General features: G+C 39.4%; 1 protein-coding gene across 1 annotated transcript in view; it reads left to right on the forward strand.

Moving 5' to 3' along the window:
• Nucleotides 1-3,814: 3,814 nt before the first annotated feature.
• LOC131978859 (diacylglycerol kinase beta) overlaps nucleotides 3,815-15,491 on the forward strand; it is a 142,577-nt gene continuing 130,900 nt past the window's right edge. The window contains exon 1 of the mRNA XM_059342659.1: nucleotides 3,815-4,022. The gene's annotated coding sequence lies outside the window, so the exon portion shown is untranslated. The remainder of the gene's footprint in view (nucleotides 4,023-15,491) is intronic.

The following is a 15,491-nucleotide window of genomic DNA, read 5'->3' on the forward strand; positions in this document are numbered from 1 at the left end:
TTTTAAAGTTTGATCTTCTGCAACCTGTTCTCATTTAACCCCTTTTCCACCGAAGCAGTTCCAGGGCCGGTGGTTAATCTTGACCCAGTTCTTTGCTTTTTCAACAGCCAAAGAACCAGCTCTCTGCAGGAAAACTGGTTCCAGAGCGGCACCAACTCTCTGCTGGTCTCCAACCATGAACCACTTACATCAAGGGCTGGGGGCGGGGCTATCTGACCAACAAGACCAACTAAAACCTTACTTAAAGCTTACAACAAAGTCTAAGATTAACGTCTCACGTTCAGTGTTGATAAGAACGTAATCACCGTCCATATCGATCAAGACAAGCAGAACAAGTGTGTTGTACATGTCGTGTTTGGTGACCATAGGTGTGTTTCCACTGAGTACTTTTTGAGTGTTTTGGCTCCGCCCACCAGTCAGTTTCCCTCGGCCTCTGTTCCCATACAGGTACTCAGTTCCAATGTTGCAGATCCGTCGGTGGAGCCGTTATTAGCCTCATTATAATCACTGTGTGAGATTCCAGCGGCTCCATATCAGCTGAGTTGTGAGTCTGTCGTCGCAGGGCCATCCGACAGCCCTTGCAAGACTTGCACAGAGCTTCTATTTTTGACGGACGACAGAGCGCGGTGCATCAATTCAGCACAGAGCAGTTCGTTCGGGACAGGAAGTCGTGCACAGACACGAAATAAAACATCAGGTGTATTTTCAAAATAAAATACCTCAGGTTCACGGCGGATCGTCTTTCACAACTTGAAGACGTCATGATGGACAGACCTGAAGTCAACAGGTTAGAGGTTTTCACTCGTCTTTTCACCCCACTGACACCATGGATGAGGAGATGTTGATTCTGGAGGTCCAAAATCATACAATTATCTCCACAAAAAAGGCAGATCTACAGGACAGAACCGAGTCGATCTTCTTCTACTCCTCTGAATGGACTCAAAAACCCTTTAAATGCTTTGTGTTTCTCTTCCGGTTATATCACTTCATTACGCGTGAATTCGCGAGATCTTGTGCGTCCTCGGGACTCCGCCGCCCTCAACAGTGTGGATCACAGAAAGATCCGGTGTGTGTTGATGAACTGCAGAGATACGCAGCCGTTGCGGACGGACCCGTTTCGGAGTCGTATCGCATCCAGTGGAATCCCGGGGTTAGGCTTAAAAAAGCATCTATTCCAGACAAGAAATCACAAAACCTTGATAGGACCCTAAACAGCAAACTCCTACTTTATCATCAGTTTTTGGTCCCGTCCACATGCTCCAACAAAGAAAAATGTATCCTTGTACGTACAATGCTTACATTTGTTAATGACAGACACAGTGCCAAAACTGTTTATGATCATCCTCGCTGAATAATGTTCATACAGCACATTCACCTGATGTCAAAAAGTCAATATAGCTCGTGTTTACAGGCAGCGAAAAATGAGCTATAGTAGTAGTGATTGACAGCACAGTGAAATTTAAAAGGGTGTGTTCCTGCATTTGGTTGGAGGATGGGGGGATGGATGGATTTTTAACTTTAGTTAAGTTTTTTACGTAACTTGTGGTAGTCAAGCGGCTCTTGTAACTAACTTTCGGCATTTACATACATTTATTTGTTGTTTAAACTGTCTTTAATAAAAAAAAAGGAAAAGTTCTTTGCCCTAAACATAGGTCAGAAACTGCAGCTTTTCTTACAACTGCAGACCGTACGTGTACGTATAATGATGTGTGTGCTATTTTTAGAACACGCTGTTGTACCGCGAGCCGCAATACGTACATATGCGCCGTAATTTGTGGTGCTGACACACGACCTCTTCTGCCGTTAATGTTGGAGAACTTGTCTTCATAATGCTAAATGTGACTGTTAAATATCTAATGTGAGCAAAAGGAAATATAAATACATTATTCTTATATCATACATAGTGATGGGTACCTTTCACATTTGAACAGATACGGTACCCGGGAACCTGGGAACCAATTTTCGGTACTTTTGCGTTTGTTTATGTGGTAATAAATGTTAATTTGTTTAATAATAAAATCTAATTTTTTCAATTCAACATATTTATTTCTCAAAATATAAACTTTAAAAAATATATCAAAAATATATAAAATCCAGGATGAGCAGTGCTTTATTGTTGAGTGAACGTGCATTTTGTAACATGAAGGTTGCAGTGTTATCAAAGAATGCACAGGAGCGCTCTCAGGTGGCAGGTGCACGGAGGAGAAAAAAAAAAAAGGTTGCAAATGCACGTGTGATTTGTTGTGATGACGTCGTAGGTGTGCGGAGCAGCACAGAATTGTGGGCATGGCATGGTTCGAATAAACAAAGTTGAGTCGGGCTGCTCTGTGCACATATGGAGGATGACGCGGGAGTCTGAGGGATTTAATTCCAGCGAGGCAGTTTGGAGTAAAGTGGCAGGTAATATTCCTGAGTTGAAGAGCGGAGTATTAGCGGAGGACCAGAGATGCAGCAGCTAGCTGCTAGCTGCTAATGACTGGTCTACAGAAGAATGGAGAGCATACGGAGTAAAGAAGGTCCAATCTGGAGGCAGACGAAGGCCAAGCCCGGGTAAGGACATTGGAGAGATAGCAGCTGGCGGCTAGCAGGCCTAGCGCCGGGCTGTTCGTCTCTGCGCTGGGGTGGAAGAGGGCAGCAGCTAGTGGCCGCGATGAGCAGACAGGACCAGAAGGGGAGGTAAATAAAAAAAGAAAAAATAGTGCGATCGTCAGCACGCTTGTTAATCAAAGACGTTAAATGAAAACAGGTTGAAATCAATGATCAGTTCAAAGTTAATGCCGTTAAGGTACCGAAACTTGGTACCATTTGATTTTACATGAATCGGTACTCGGTAGTACAGACAGAATTCGGTCGGTATCTATAAAAGTACCGAATTCGGTACCCATCCCTAATCATACATCAATAAATACATCATCTGCTTGGATTACTATGTTAGTCTCATAACAACAGGAAGCAGAGAAAATATGATTAATTAATGTCAACTGGAGAAAAAATAAGATTATTGTTCTTGTTCTTAGCAACATTACTGCGGGGAAACAGTTAATCCATCTGTTCTGTTTTACCTGTTAAAACCTCACAGGCTGCACGTTGACTGGACGTTAATAAATCTGTATAGTTTTTTTCAAAGCACTAAATTAAACAGAGACAGAAAACAATAACAGGAAGTCATCAGGAACAAACTGATTGACAGAATAAAGTGTCTGTGAGAAATGACAGAAAGAAAACCTGCAGTTGGCAGGAAAACAGATAGATATCTAAGACAAAAAAGATTGCAAGAAACTTACCCTGAAATGTTGCAATACATATATTTATTTAAGTTCTACATTGTGCAAGAGTTTCTCTCCTTGCCTATCTATGAAAGTTTTTCCTGTTTTAAGCTGCGAAATATAAAACCAAATTCATTGGGGGAAATAAACCATATGTGCATAATAAGAAATAATATATCAGGTTGCAAATACAGTAAGTAAATGAGTTTTTTTGGTTCTGTAAAAGGCTGTAATAAAGAATCTGTGGAGTTAATTTTCCCGTTCACTGCTTGTTTTTCTTTGTAGAGAGAAGACAAAGAGAGGAAGGACAGATTTGTGCTGCAGAAGGGTGAATGGAGGAGGAAAAGACGACCCACTCGCAGCTGTTGATCAGTGAGACAGAAAGAGGGAAGAGGAAGCTGCACACAGGGGGAAGGAGAGAGAGAGAGAGAGAGAGAGCGAGGGCTTTAACCATGCGCATATGAGCCTCAGAGAGAGAGAGAGGCAGAGGGAGAGAAGAGCCGAGAGGAGAGGGAGGGCAACACAGGGAGAAAAAAGCCTTAATTAATTCAGGGTGGATGGGAGGGATGTAGCTGTCGAGTTGCTGCGTGTAGCCGAGTGTTTGTGTGAGCGAGAGTACGACTCAGACGGCAGCCTAGCCTCCGGTCCAGGTCCAGGTCCAGGTCCAAGTCCTTCAGCTCGCCGCCCGTCTACAGCTCCAGCTCAGCGACACAGGGATGTTAGAGGGACTGTTAGTGGCAACAGCCAGCAGCAGAGGTAGGCTTACTCTCTCCTCAATCATCTTCAGTGTCTGTTTCTCTTTCTCTCTTCTTGCAGAATTCCTTCTCCTTCCTCTTCTTGCTGGCCTCATTTCCCTTCCAATTGTGCCTTTTTTTACTCCCTCCAACTTTTTTTAAAAATTGATTTATTTTCTATTTGCTGAATCTGAAGCTTGACATGCTGAGAAAGCTTTCTGCTGTTTTATGGGTGTTTTTGTTTTTTGCACAACTTGTGTTGTGGTTGAGGAGGCGGCTGTGTGTTCGGGTCTAAAACAAACCGTCTCACTCTTTTCTGAGATGAAAATAATCAACAAAAAGGCTTGTTGTTTTCCTGCAAGATTAATGAAAGGAAACTACAGATATTGTGTGACACGTTTCACCAGCAGGGTGACCTTTGTCAGGGAGTTACAGCAGAAGGGCACAACTCTTCCTGCAGAAATATTCCTCTACTAACACAATAATTGCATGTAAATTTCAGATTATTATTTAAATCTTGTGCCTGATATGTGTGTTGCACTATAATTCCAATGAGTCTGTGTTGCTGTTTGAGTTCTCCTCGTCACTCCCTTCTGGTCTGGAGCCTCTGAGAGTTGCTGCTTTTTGCACGAGACGTCTGACTTTCTCGTGATTAATCTGCAGCCGGCACGCCTAATTACATCTCATCAAGCCGTCACCGACCGCCGTGGCTATTTATTCCTTGACAGCATCCACTCGGTCGGTGACAAACATAAGGGAATCTCTTTCTCCGAGTCTCCACTGTGAGAATAATGAGCAGAGCAGAGAGGATCACACAGAGGATGGATGGAGGGTGAATTTAGATATGCAGCTCACGTTCTCATGACAGATATAAGCACTTGTGTGTACAATATATATATGTGTGTGTGTGTGTGTGTGTGTGTGTGAGGCCGGCTGCTGGGTCAGTGCAGGTCTGAGGAGCTGCTGCTGAAAGCCTCCTGATGATGATCCGTGTGCCGTCAGACAGTAATTCATCACATGGATTAAGAGGTGAACAATCGGCCTGTCTGAACATGGATCTGTGTGATTAGGATGAGAGCATGCACAGACCCACTCAAACTGATTCCTTGAATCATTTCCGCGCTGACCCCAATAGAAGATAACCCTGATTACGAGACGTGCTGCTGCCCCTTTTTTTGCAACTCCTGCTTCAGAGAAGAAATGCTGTAAAACAAATCATCTGCAGGAATAAAAAGCCCTGCCAGTGAATGACTATAAATTCAATAATGGAGATGTTTTCTGCATGAATCCTTCATGTTCTGGGAGTCATTGTTGTCACAGACTGAATCAGCAGCTGCTGGCAGCGCAGTTCCCCTCACAGGTGACTGAGAGCGCTGATGGTAGCTCACAGGATTTTACTTCCAGGTCCCAAAAAAAGGCTGAAAAATCCACACAAACAGTAATGTTGTAACTGAGAGAGGAAAAAATAAAATAAACATGTCAGACAGTTTGAACGAGCAGGAGATCAGGACTCATTGCATTAAAGGTGATTAATACATACACTCATTCCTTATTTGTACCCTGATCGAGAAAAAAAATTTGTCAATCGTAGGAATGGGTGTTTGGAAGAAACATGCCCACTCAGCATCCATAACGTTAACCATCAATTAATCTGCATGCATACATGCGCAAAATAAAAGATATACAGTACTGTGCAAAAGCCTGTTTTTTTTTATAATGAACGCCTTTATTTTGAAAGCACAAAAAGAGACTTCCTGTCGATGGTAAAACGAACTAAGTGAGATTAAACTTTAAAGAAAATGTGAAGGAGTTCAATGTTTTATTTTCTTTATTTTTCTCGTCGCTAGAAGGCATCTTCCAGAGTTTGCAGCTTTGGCTCGTCCTTCTTTTTCCCTTTTGTTTTAGAAAATTTGTTGTGCTCTTTAGAATGACGCGTCTTCAGGTGTTTAATTAAATTGCTTGTGTTAAAATGAGCAACACTCGTGCCTCCCCTTGAGATTTTATCTTTGCACACGTTACATGTCACAGTCTCTCTGGTGGGCCGGGGCGCAGATAGGATTTTTGAACTGTGGGGGACAAAGCCGTCAGCAAGTGATTTCAACTCAATGAGTTATTTTTCCACCCCATGCCCTAATCCTAACCCAGTGTTTTATTTAAACATTTTTAAATAAACTATAGTGTAAACAACAACCAACATATTAACATAAATAAATGGAAGTCTGTGCATGAAATTCTCAGTGCAACCAAACAAATTTACTGACTTGAAGCTGACTCAATAAAGAACCCAAAAACATCTCTCCTCCTTTCATCACCCTGAACATACTGCTGGGCAATTTCTTGTCTGTACAGTCTGTCAAGCCTTTAGGACCAGTGTTTCCCCCAAGATTTTCTGAGGCTATGATGGGGGGACCCAAACAAAGTAGGGGGGTCCAGGGGCATGCTCCCCCGGAGAACATTTTTGCCCTAAAAGCCTAAATTTGGTGCCTCTCGCACATTCTAATGCCACTATTCCATCTTAATCATTGCATATTTTAGATAATTATTGTAAAAGAGAATAAGGGTTCTTCTATGTTTTATTGAAAGCATTTTATTTTGACAGTCTTCTTGTAAATTCTCTGCTAACTCTGCTAACACATCCATGTGCTCTTATTTTGAAAGCTACATGTGTTTGCTTTTATTTTGAAGGCGGGTCTAACCCATTCTTACTGTAACGCCGTATGGTGTGTTTAATTTACACTCAAAGTCAGAAGTTGAAAGTCTGAACTTGTATGTGCCCGCAGCGTGAACGGTGAAACTAATGCAGAAGTGACTAACGTCCAGCAGGGGGCGCCTCCACCTGCTGCACAAAGAACTTTACATTTGTATGTAAATCAACAGGAACATGAGCCTTTCTGACCTCTGTAAACATGAGAAAGGAAGATGGTATCCTGAGTATTTTTGTCAACATTCTTTATGATGTATGTGCTCTTTGCCTTAAACTACACGCAATTAGCATAAAGTGGGCATGTCTGTAAAGAGGAGACAGTATGGGTACCTATAGAACCTTTTTAAAAATGAAGAAATGCTAATTAGGCTAATTGAATCAACAAAAGCCTCAGCTTTTCAGTTATAACTGATTTATGCAGCTTACAGACCCTTTTATGCTGAAAAATTCACATACAATAGGCCAAAAATCAGCATAAATTGGGCATTTCTGTAAAGAGGAGACAGTATGGGTACCTATAGAACCTTTTAAAAAAAAAAAAAAAGCTATTATGGAGACTAACATCATCACACATGAATAAAATTGGGCTGATTAAATCCACAAGACTCTCAGCTTTCCAGTTATACCCGATTTATGCATCTCACAGACCCATTTCTGCAGAAATATTCTCATACAAAGGGCAAAACTGCCTGTTTTTTTAACCTTAAAGTGCATGTTATCAGCATAAATTGGGCATGTCTGTAAAAAGGAAACCTGTGGATATTTTCTTTATTTTATCTACGTTGATTCACAGATGCAGCTGGTAATTGTTTCTAATTTCACGTTGTTTTCAAACTATCGATATGTAGAAAAGAAAAGAAAACACCTCTACAAACGTCTGTGCAGTGGGTGTGATCGTTTTGGAGAAAAATGGGACAAAATACATTCTCTGATTCCAACATTTGAGACTTTTGGATGTAGTTTGGTTGTCTTTTTAGTTCAGGTACAGGAGGTCTTTAGGTGGAGACGGCAGGTCAACAGTAGATATTATGTGTCGAGTTTTCCTCCTCATTAATCCGTAATACATATGATATAAAAGGAAATGGCAACATAGTGAGTTAGATCTTTAAAAATCGGTACAAAATTATCTGAATTATTGACTGAATGACCCCAAAAAAAAACAGAACTCATGCTTTTTAATGAAGCCATTATCCGGAAACACAACCTCCTGATGTCTGCTGTTCTCTCTGATTCAGTTTCATCATGTTGGACATCGTCAGCATGAAGTTCTGGACTCAGCTGTTTGATAATTTCTAAAAATATTCGGCTCAGTAGCGGCTCCTTCTCTCCGCCGCTCACACGCTCCCGTCAGTGTCTTCAAAGCCGTCAGTTTGGGACCACAGGAAGAAGACTATTAGCACTTCTTTTTTTAAATTTGTTTTCTGGCAGAATTATGGTGTAACGTGACATCTCATGACAACACACAGGCTCCCTAATTGACTCTGTTTCTGCTGTAAAGACTTAACAAGACACTTTCCAGCCGAATTCTCTGCTTTAATTGGAAGCTTACTGGAAACTTTTTGGAGCTGACGGATAGAATTCATAAGTCTGGCAGCTTTAAGTGATAAAACAACTCTATCTTTCAGTAACGGGATCAGTTCGGGCCAGAATCTGACTACAGGCCGTTCAGTAGCTGCAGCAGCTCCAGACGCTCTGATCCAATGTCTGCTGCAGAGCCCAGCAGCTCTTGTTTGTGTCACTATGACAGGCTGCAGTGACATTATATGACATGCCTTCAGTGGAATGTAAAGTCCGGCGCAGAGTGTTTGTGACGGCGTTTAGGTCCCTGAATCCTGGAAACCTTCCAAATTATTTCAGTTAACCCTTGTTTAACACCCCCGTTTTTGCCTTCTTTTCATTCTGTCTGTATAAAAACTTTAAATTATTTTTACCATGTAATGTTGGTATCATTTTCCTTCAGCACAGCCTTTATGCAGTGGTGAAATGTTTCCTCAAGTACTGTACTTAAGTACAATTTTGAGGTACTTTACTTCAGTAGTTCTCAACCTTTTTGAGTCGCGACCCCCAATTTAACATGCATGTTGTCCGTGACCCCACTCACTGAACACAATCTCACACACACAGTTCAGATCACCCTAAAAAAGAAACAAAATGACCAAAAAAGACACAAAATGACCAAAAAAGACACAAAATTACTAAAAAAAAAGACACAAAATGACCAAAAAAAAGACATTAAGTGACCAAAAAGACTAAAACACATGAACACTTTAACACAGTGGAGACAGAGCTGACTTCCAAAATGATTTGGCGACCCCCAGGAATCATCTCGCGACCCCAATTGGGGTCCCGACCCCAAGGTTGAGAATAGCTGCTTTACTTGACTATTTCCATTTTCTGTACCTTTATACTTTTATGACATTTATCTGACAGCTTTAGTTACTTTTCAGGTCAAGATGAATCTAAAATGATTACACAGGTTTATAAATCAAACCAAATAACAGTGCATTAAGTAGTTCAATGAGCCCCACCTTGACGTCATTAATAAATGCATTAATATTAATAATCTAATAATATATTTGTAACATATAAAACAATCTGAGTGGGTCCATTCTGTATAGTGAATACTTTTACTTTTGATACTTAAAGTACATTTTGATGGTGATGCTTTTGTACTTTTACTTCAGTAAGTTTTGAATGCAGGACTTTTACTTGTAGTGGAGTAATTTCACAGAGTAATATTAGTACTTTTACTGCAGTAAAGGACCTGAATACTTCTTCCACCACTGTTATTTAGGTACCGTATGCAGTGTTGGAAAGTAGCTAAGTATATTAACTCAAGTACTGTACTTTAGTACAATTTTGAGGGACTTGTATTTCCATTTTACATCAGTTAAAATTACCCATATCTCCAGTATTACACATGGTCGCCCATAAAGTTGAAATAATTTTGTTTTCAGACACAATCATCTGTTATTTATGGTTTCATTTTCATCGTGATATGTTTGGAAGAGATTAATAACGTTTTGGGAAGAAACACTTTATTCAAACTTTATAAGCATCAGTGAATTTAGAATATATTTAACAACCTTTCTGCATAACAAGTACTTTAACTTTTGATACTTTAAATGCATTTTGATCCTTTTGCACTTTTGCTTTACGACGTTTTTTATTTTATTTTTATCAGGGAGAAACATAGAAAGTCATTTCAGCACCATTACACACATACAGAGCTAAACAAAACCAAGAATGTCATGCCAGAAAGATGAACGTCTCGGACAATCCCAAAATAAGTGATAGTGGTTGGCCACATTTGAACCACACATCCTCCAACAATTTGTTCCACTACGTTGATGTCTCTTCTGAGCAGGCTTTCTAAAAAATCTCACAATGTTTTTCCATCCAAAGTCTTGCCAGCTGTGTGAAGGTGTGGTTTTCCATTGTAATTTATAAATCTTTTCCCATCCATCCAAAGATATGACCAAATCCAAGTCCTGGAGACCTTTGTATAATCTAGGTATTAGTTTCTTTCCACTCCCAGATTTATAAATTGAGACAAAAACCTTCAGGATATTGCTTCCCAAGTCCTCTGTCAAGACTGTATTTAATTGATTCCTTACGTTGACGTATCTAAAATTGACTAAGTTTTTTAATGCAGGACTTTTACTTGTAGTGGAGTAATGGCACAGTGTGGTATTAGTACTTTAACTGCAGTCATGGATCTGAATACTACTTCCATCACTGCCTATTTGTCCTGATCATTGTTTTTCACTTTGACTCACTGGATTAACATTTAGAACACAGAAAACACACAAAAGATGAAGAGGATTGTTTGGTGCATCATCACTGTTGTTCATGTTTTATAACGAGGAAAAACAAGTGAGGGAGAATAAACCGGACACAGATGTGTATCCAGTGTTTGTTAAAGCAGCTGGGTCAGCTTCATAAAAACAAGCTCACAGTTCAGCTCACACAGGTTAAAATCCGCTTATTCACATTCTTAGTTCTCAATGTCAGATTTGAACTAAATTTACCGTAAAAAAAAAAGGAACTACCCAATTACTGCCCACTTCTAAAACTAAAACTAAACGAGGATGAAATCCCATACAAAGATACTACTTAAATGCAAAGAAAATCATCATGTAGCTGCATGATTTTACCACTTAATGTGATTAAAAAGGAGCAGCAAATGTTTACTGGAGATGCAATGAGAGTTTAATTTAGCTGCATTAACCCTTTAAAATTTCCGTCCGTTTCTTTTCATCCTGTCTGTATATAAATTTAAATAATATTCACCAAAACATGTTAGAATCATTTTCTTCAGCACAACCTCACCTTTACGACCTGACCATTATATTTCACTTTGACTTACCCAAAAAAGAAACAAACTTACCAAAAAAAGACACAAATAGACACCAGATGACCAAAAGAAGACAAAAAAAGACACAAATTTACCAAAAACACACAAACTTACCAAAAAGACAGAAAAAAATATACCAGAAAACTAAAAAAAAAGAAACAAAAAGACGCCAGATGACCAAAAAAGACAGAAAAAAATATACAAAATATATAATATAATATATATAATATAATATATAATATATATATATACAAAATATTAAAAAAAAAAAAAAAAAAAGACACCAGATGACCAAAAAAGACACAAAAAGACACAAACTTACCAAAAAGACAGAAAAAATATACCGGTTAACTAAAAAAAAAGAAACAAAAAGACACCTGATGACCAAAAAAGATACACAATTAGCCAAAAAGACATAAAATGTCCAAAAAAGGCCAAAAAAAGACACAAACTTCCCAAAAAGGACACAAAAGACACCAGATGACCGAAAAAAGGCACAGAATTACTAAAAAAGACAAAATGAGGAGAAGTTCTATATTTTATACTAAATATATTTGACCTTATCTCCAGTTTTACTTGTTCTATCATCATCAAAACACAAACTGTCATGGAGTTTGAAGGCAGAACTTTAGAGGGAAGCTGACGGCAGAGACATGATGTGTTCTCGTGACTCCGGAGGGTTCTGACAGTCATCTCATGGTGACAGAAGCTACATCAGACTTAACTGTTTACCCAGCACAAGTCTTCCAATGGAAAGATTCAGTTGCGAAGCAGCAACATAAATCCTGCTTCACTTTAACACCTCTGCAAACATGTGTGCAGTGGGAGTGATTGTTTTGGAGAAAAAAAAATTAGGTTCAGGGGGAGAAGCTGCGTTCATCATGTGAAGGCTGGAACCTGAAGAGGTGAAGCTCAGTTTTCCTATTCATTAATCTGTAATGAGAATGAGTTAACTAATCAATTCATTAATTGATTAAAATTGTGAATGTGTATAGGGGATCACAACATTATGATTGAAGTATATGAAGGTCATTCTCATGCCCGATTATGTTTCATAAGTTGTTGCAGCAATTTGTCGGTTGATTCTATTTGTTACACGGATTTGGTGCAAAATGTGATCGTTTTTAACCCCTTAAGAATGGATAAAAATGTTGAAAAATCCCTCCAGAACCTCATTGAGACAATAAGACCTTTACAACAGCAGAGAAAAATCTGATGATATTTGGTTTCAGAAACTTGTAGTACAACCTTTTGTGTGATTGTACGGCAGCACTTGTGTTGTGTTGCCTGCTGAGAAAGCCCCTTATTGTGAATCTAGTGTCTCAGCCATCCGTCCTCTGAATGCTCCAGGTCTCTAGTTTGTGGTTGTAAAGTTTCATGAGGCTGTGATTATCCTAGAGGTCACAGCAGCTCATTTTATACAATGAGCTCAAGTTTTCACTAACATCACATCACAAATTGGGCTCATTGAATCCACAGTCCCAGCTTTCCAGACAGACCCGATTTATGCAGCTCACAGACTGTTTAGGGACCCCAGGATGCACAAAGTTTCACATACAAGAGGACAAAATAACACATTTCATTTAAATGCATGAGAAGAAAACTAAGTGCTTTTTACCTTAAACTACATGCCATTACCATAAAGTGGGCATGTCTGTGAAGAGGAGACAGTATGAGTACCTATAGCCTTTTTAAAAAAATAATAAAATGCTACTATGGGGACTAACATCATCACACATGAATAAAATTGGGCTAATTGAATCCACAAGAGTCTCAGCTTTTCAGTTATACCCGATTTATGCAACTGACAGATCTCTTTATGCGGAAATATTCACATACATTAAGCCATAACTGCTCGTTTTTTTACCTTGAACTGCTGTTATCAGCATAAATCGGGCATGTCTGTAAAGAGGAGACCTGTGGGAACTTATAGAAGTGAGCTTCTGCAGGAGCACTTTCAGTAAGTCGGCCTGGTCAGTAAGGAATGCAAGTGTGTGGAACTCAGTACCTGAGGAGGTTAAACTGCTAACAACATACAAGGCCTTCACAAAAAAGTTGAAATTGTGGCTTATCAACACCTACAGCTGCCAACACTGAAAGATAAGCCTGTTGTGTTGTTTTGATGATATGATAAAATGTTTTGTTGTGATGTTGTATTTTTTCTTAATTGTATCGTAAGTGTTTGTATATGTATTTTGTATATTGTACATATTTTTATTTTTATTTTTTTGTTTGTTTGTTTTTGTTTTTTGTGTGTTTTTTTGTTTCGTAATTCTCTGCTTTTTTACATCATGGCCAGGGGACTACAGATGAAAACTAGCCTTCTGGCTAACTCTGGCTTTTTTAACCATGTATAATCATGTGTTTTATGAAATTGCACTGTCCCCTTTTAAATAAACTAATAATTTGAAAGTTTGTTTTTTATGGATTCAGGCTTTGGGAGTGAGTTGTTTGTATTGAGCCTTTATATGTGAGAGAAAGCATCTAAATCAAACAGGTTGGCATTCCCCTTTAACTAGAGTGCAATCAGTTGTTGTGTCTCTGCTGGCCTTTCCATTCCCCTCTGCGTTTTACACACAATCCCCCAGTTGCCATGACACCCAGGCCTTATATTTACTCCTGGTATTTGCGAGGCTTCGTCCCCGGCAGGTTAGAGAACAGAAAGCTGCGGCCTGCAGCCCGGCTGATCGCAGATCAATGCTCGGCCTCCTCAGATAGTTTGAGCATCCGGGGCGCGCTCAGTAGGTGTTCGCTGCAGCTTGATTTCTTCCTCTTGTCCTCGTAACCTCGGCAGCGTGCACCTGCAGGCAAAGAACTGTGTGGCAGAACTTCAGATGACTAACAGAGCTGAGGAAGATCTGACTTGCTGCGAAAACAGAGGTGAAAACTGAGATGATTCATTCTCCTGAAATGGAAAGAAACGATCACAGAGGAGATCGTGTTTCATAAAATAAAAATAAAAAAGGGGGCTAAGTGGAAACAGTGAGCTCTGATAACAAGGGCGAGGAGCAGGGATGGTGTGTGTGTGATTTAGTGGACAGTTTGTGTGTCTCGTCAAGTCCTGACAAGAGATCAGCAGCTCTCCTTTTATGGCTAAAGATGAAGCTCAGCCTGCAGCCCTGAGGTTAACCGTGCCTGCCCATAGTTCACTCTGTGAAACAGTTTTAGACACTAAATTTGTCCTGAACTTTGACCTCCTGCTGCCCTTTGATGCCCCCCAGTGAAAAACATCAGACAGAAGGAAACCGTATCCGGTAGAAAACATTAAGACGTCCATCACTTCAGCAGAAATGTTTTCTGTGTGAGGAGTGGTTCCTTTTAATGATTCTCTCTGAGCAAATGCTCTTAATTTGGAAAGGCCACTTCCTCTTTAGTGTCACTGTTAATTCCCTCTGAGGTGCGTACGTTATTCAGCTCCGTGCCACTGCCCACTGAACACCGCGCTGCTCTTTGTCAGCATGAGGAGAACCTCTTTTTTTCTGGCGTGGAAGTATTAGAAACAATTGAACAATGCAAAACTAAAAAAGTGTGAATCCTGCTCACATTTCACACCATGCACTGCAGCAGTTATTTGTAGAAATGGCAAAGTTGTGCAGGTAACAAAGAGGCAGGTAAAGATACATTTGGCTTAAGTCCACACAGAAATGGGCAGCATTGCAATTAAATGCATTGAAATATTCAATTACTTTTGAGTATTTTTTAACTTGCATTTTGTTGGACTGAAGAAACCCTGATGTAATTTGTCACAAAACACTTTAAAAGCTTTTTTATTCTCAAATAACACACATTTTATACCCAGGTTTAAACTATCAAAATAAATATTTTCACAGTCTTTTGTTTGTATTTAAAAAAAAATTATTATTAATTAGTTTCACATACGAGAGGACAAAATAACACATTTCATTTTAATACATGAGAAGAAAACGAAGTGCTTTTTACCTTAAACTACATTCCATTAGCATAAAGTGGGCATGTCTGTGAAGAGGAGACAGTATGAGTACCTATAGCCTTTTTTAAAAATAATAAAATGCTACTATGGGGACTAACATCATCACACATAAATAAAATTGGGCTGATCGAATCCACAAGAGTCTCAGCTTTTCAGTTATACCCGATTTATGCAACTGACAGATCTCTTTATGCAGAAATATACACATACATTAGGCATAACTGCTCGTTTTTACCTTGAACTGCTGTTATTTAAAAAAAAAAATATTATTAATTCAGTATGAGGTGTCTTGTAGGTTTATTGTTTGGGTTAAGGCAAAGAGAAAGTTAATACAATCAAAAAGTGATTGCGATCCAACAAGGACACAGCATGCAACACAACCGTTTTCTCATCTAAGCTTTGGTCAGTGACTGTGTCAGACACGTTCTCACTGACTGGAAATACTTGATGTTCTTAGATGAGGGGTGGGGCCTGGGTAGAG

Source organism: Centropristis striata, chromosome 10 (genome assembly GCF_030273125.1).
Source record: "Centropristis striata isolate RG_2023a ecotype Rhode Island chromosome 10, C.striata_1.0, whole genome shotgun sequence".
Taxonomy (NCBI): Eukaryota; Metazoa; Chordata; class Actinopteri; order Perciformes; family Serranidae; genus Centropristis; species Centropristis striata.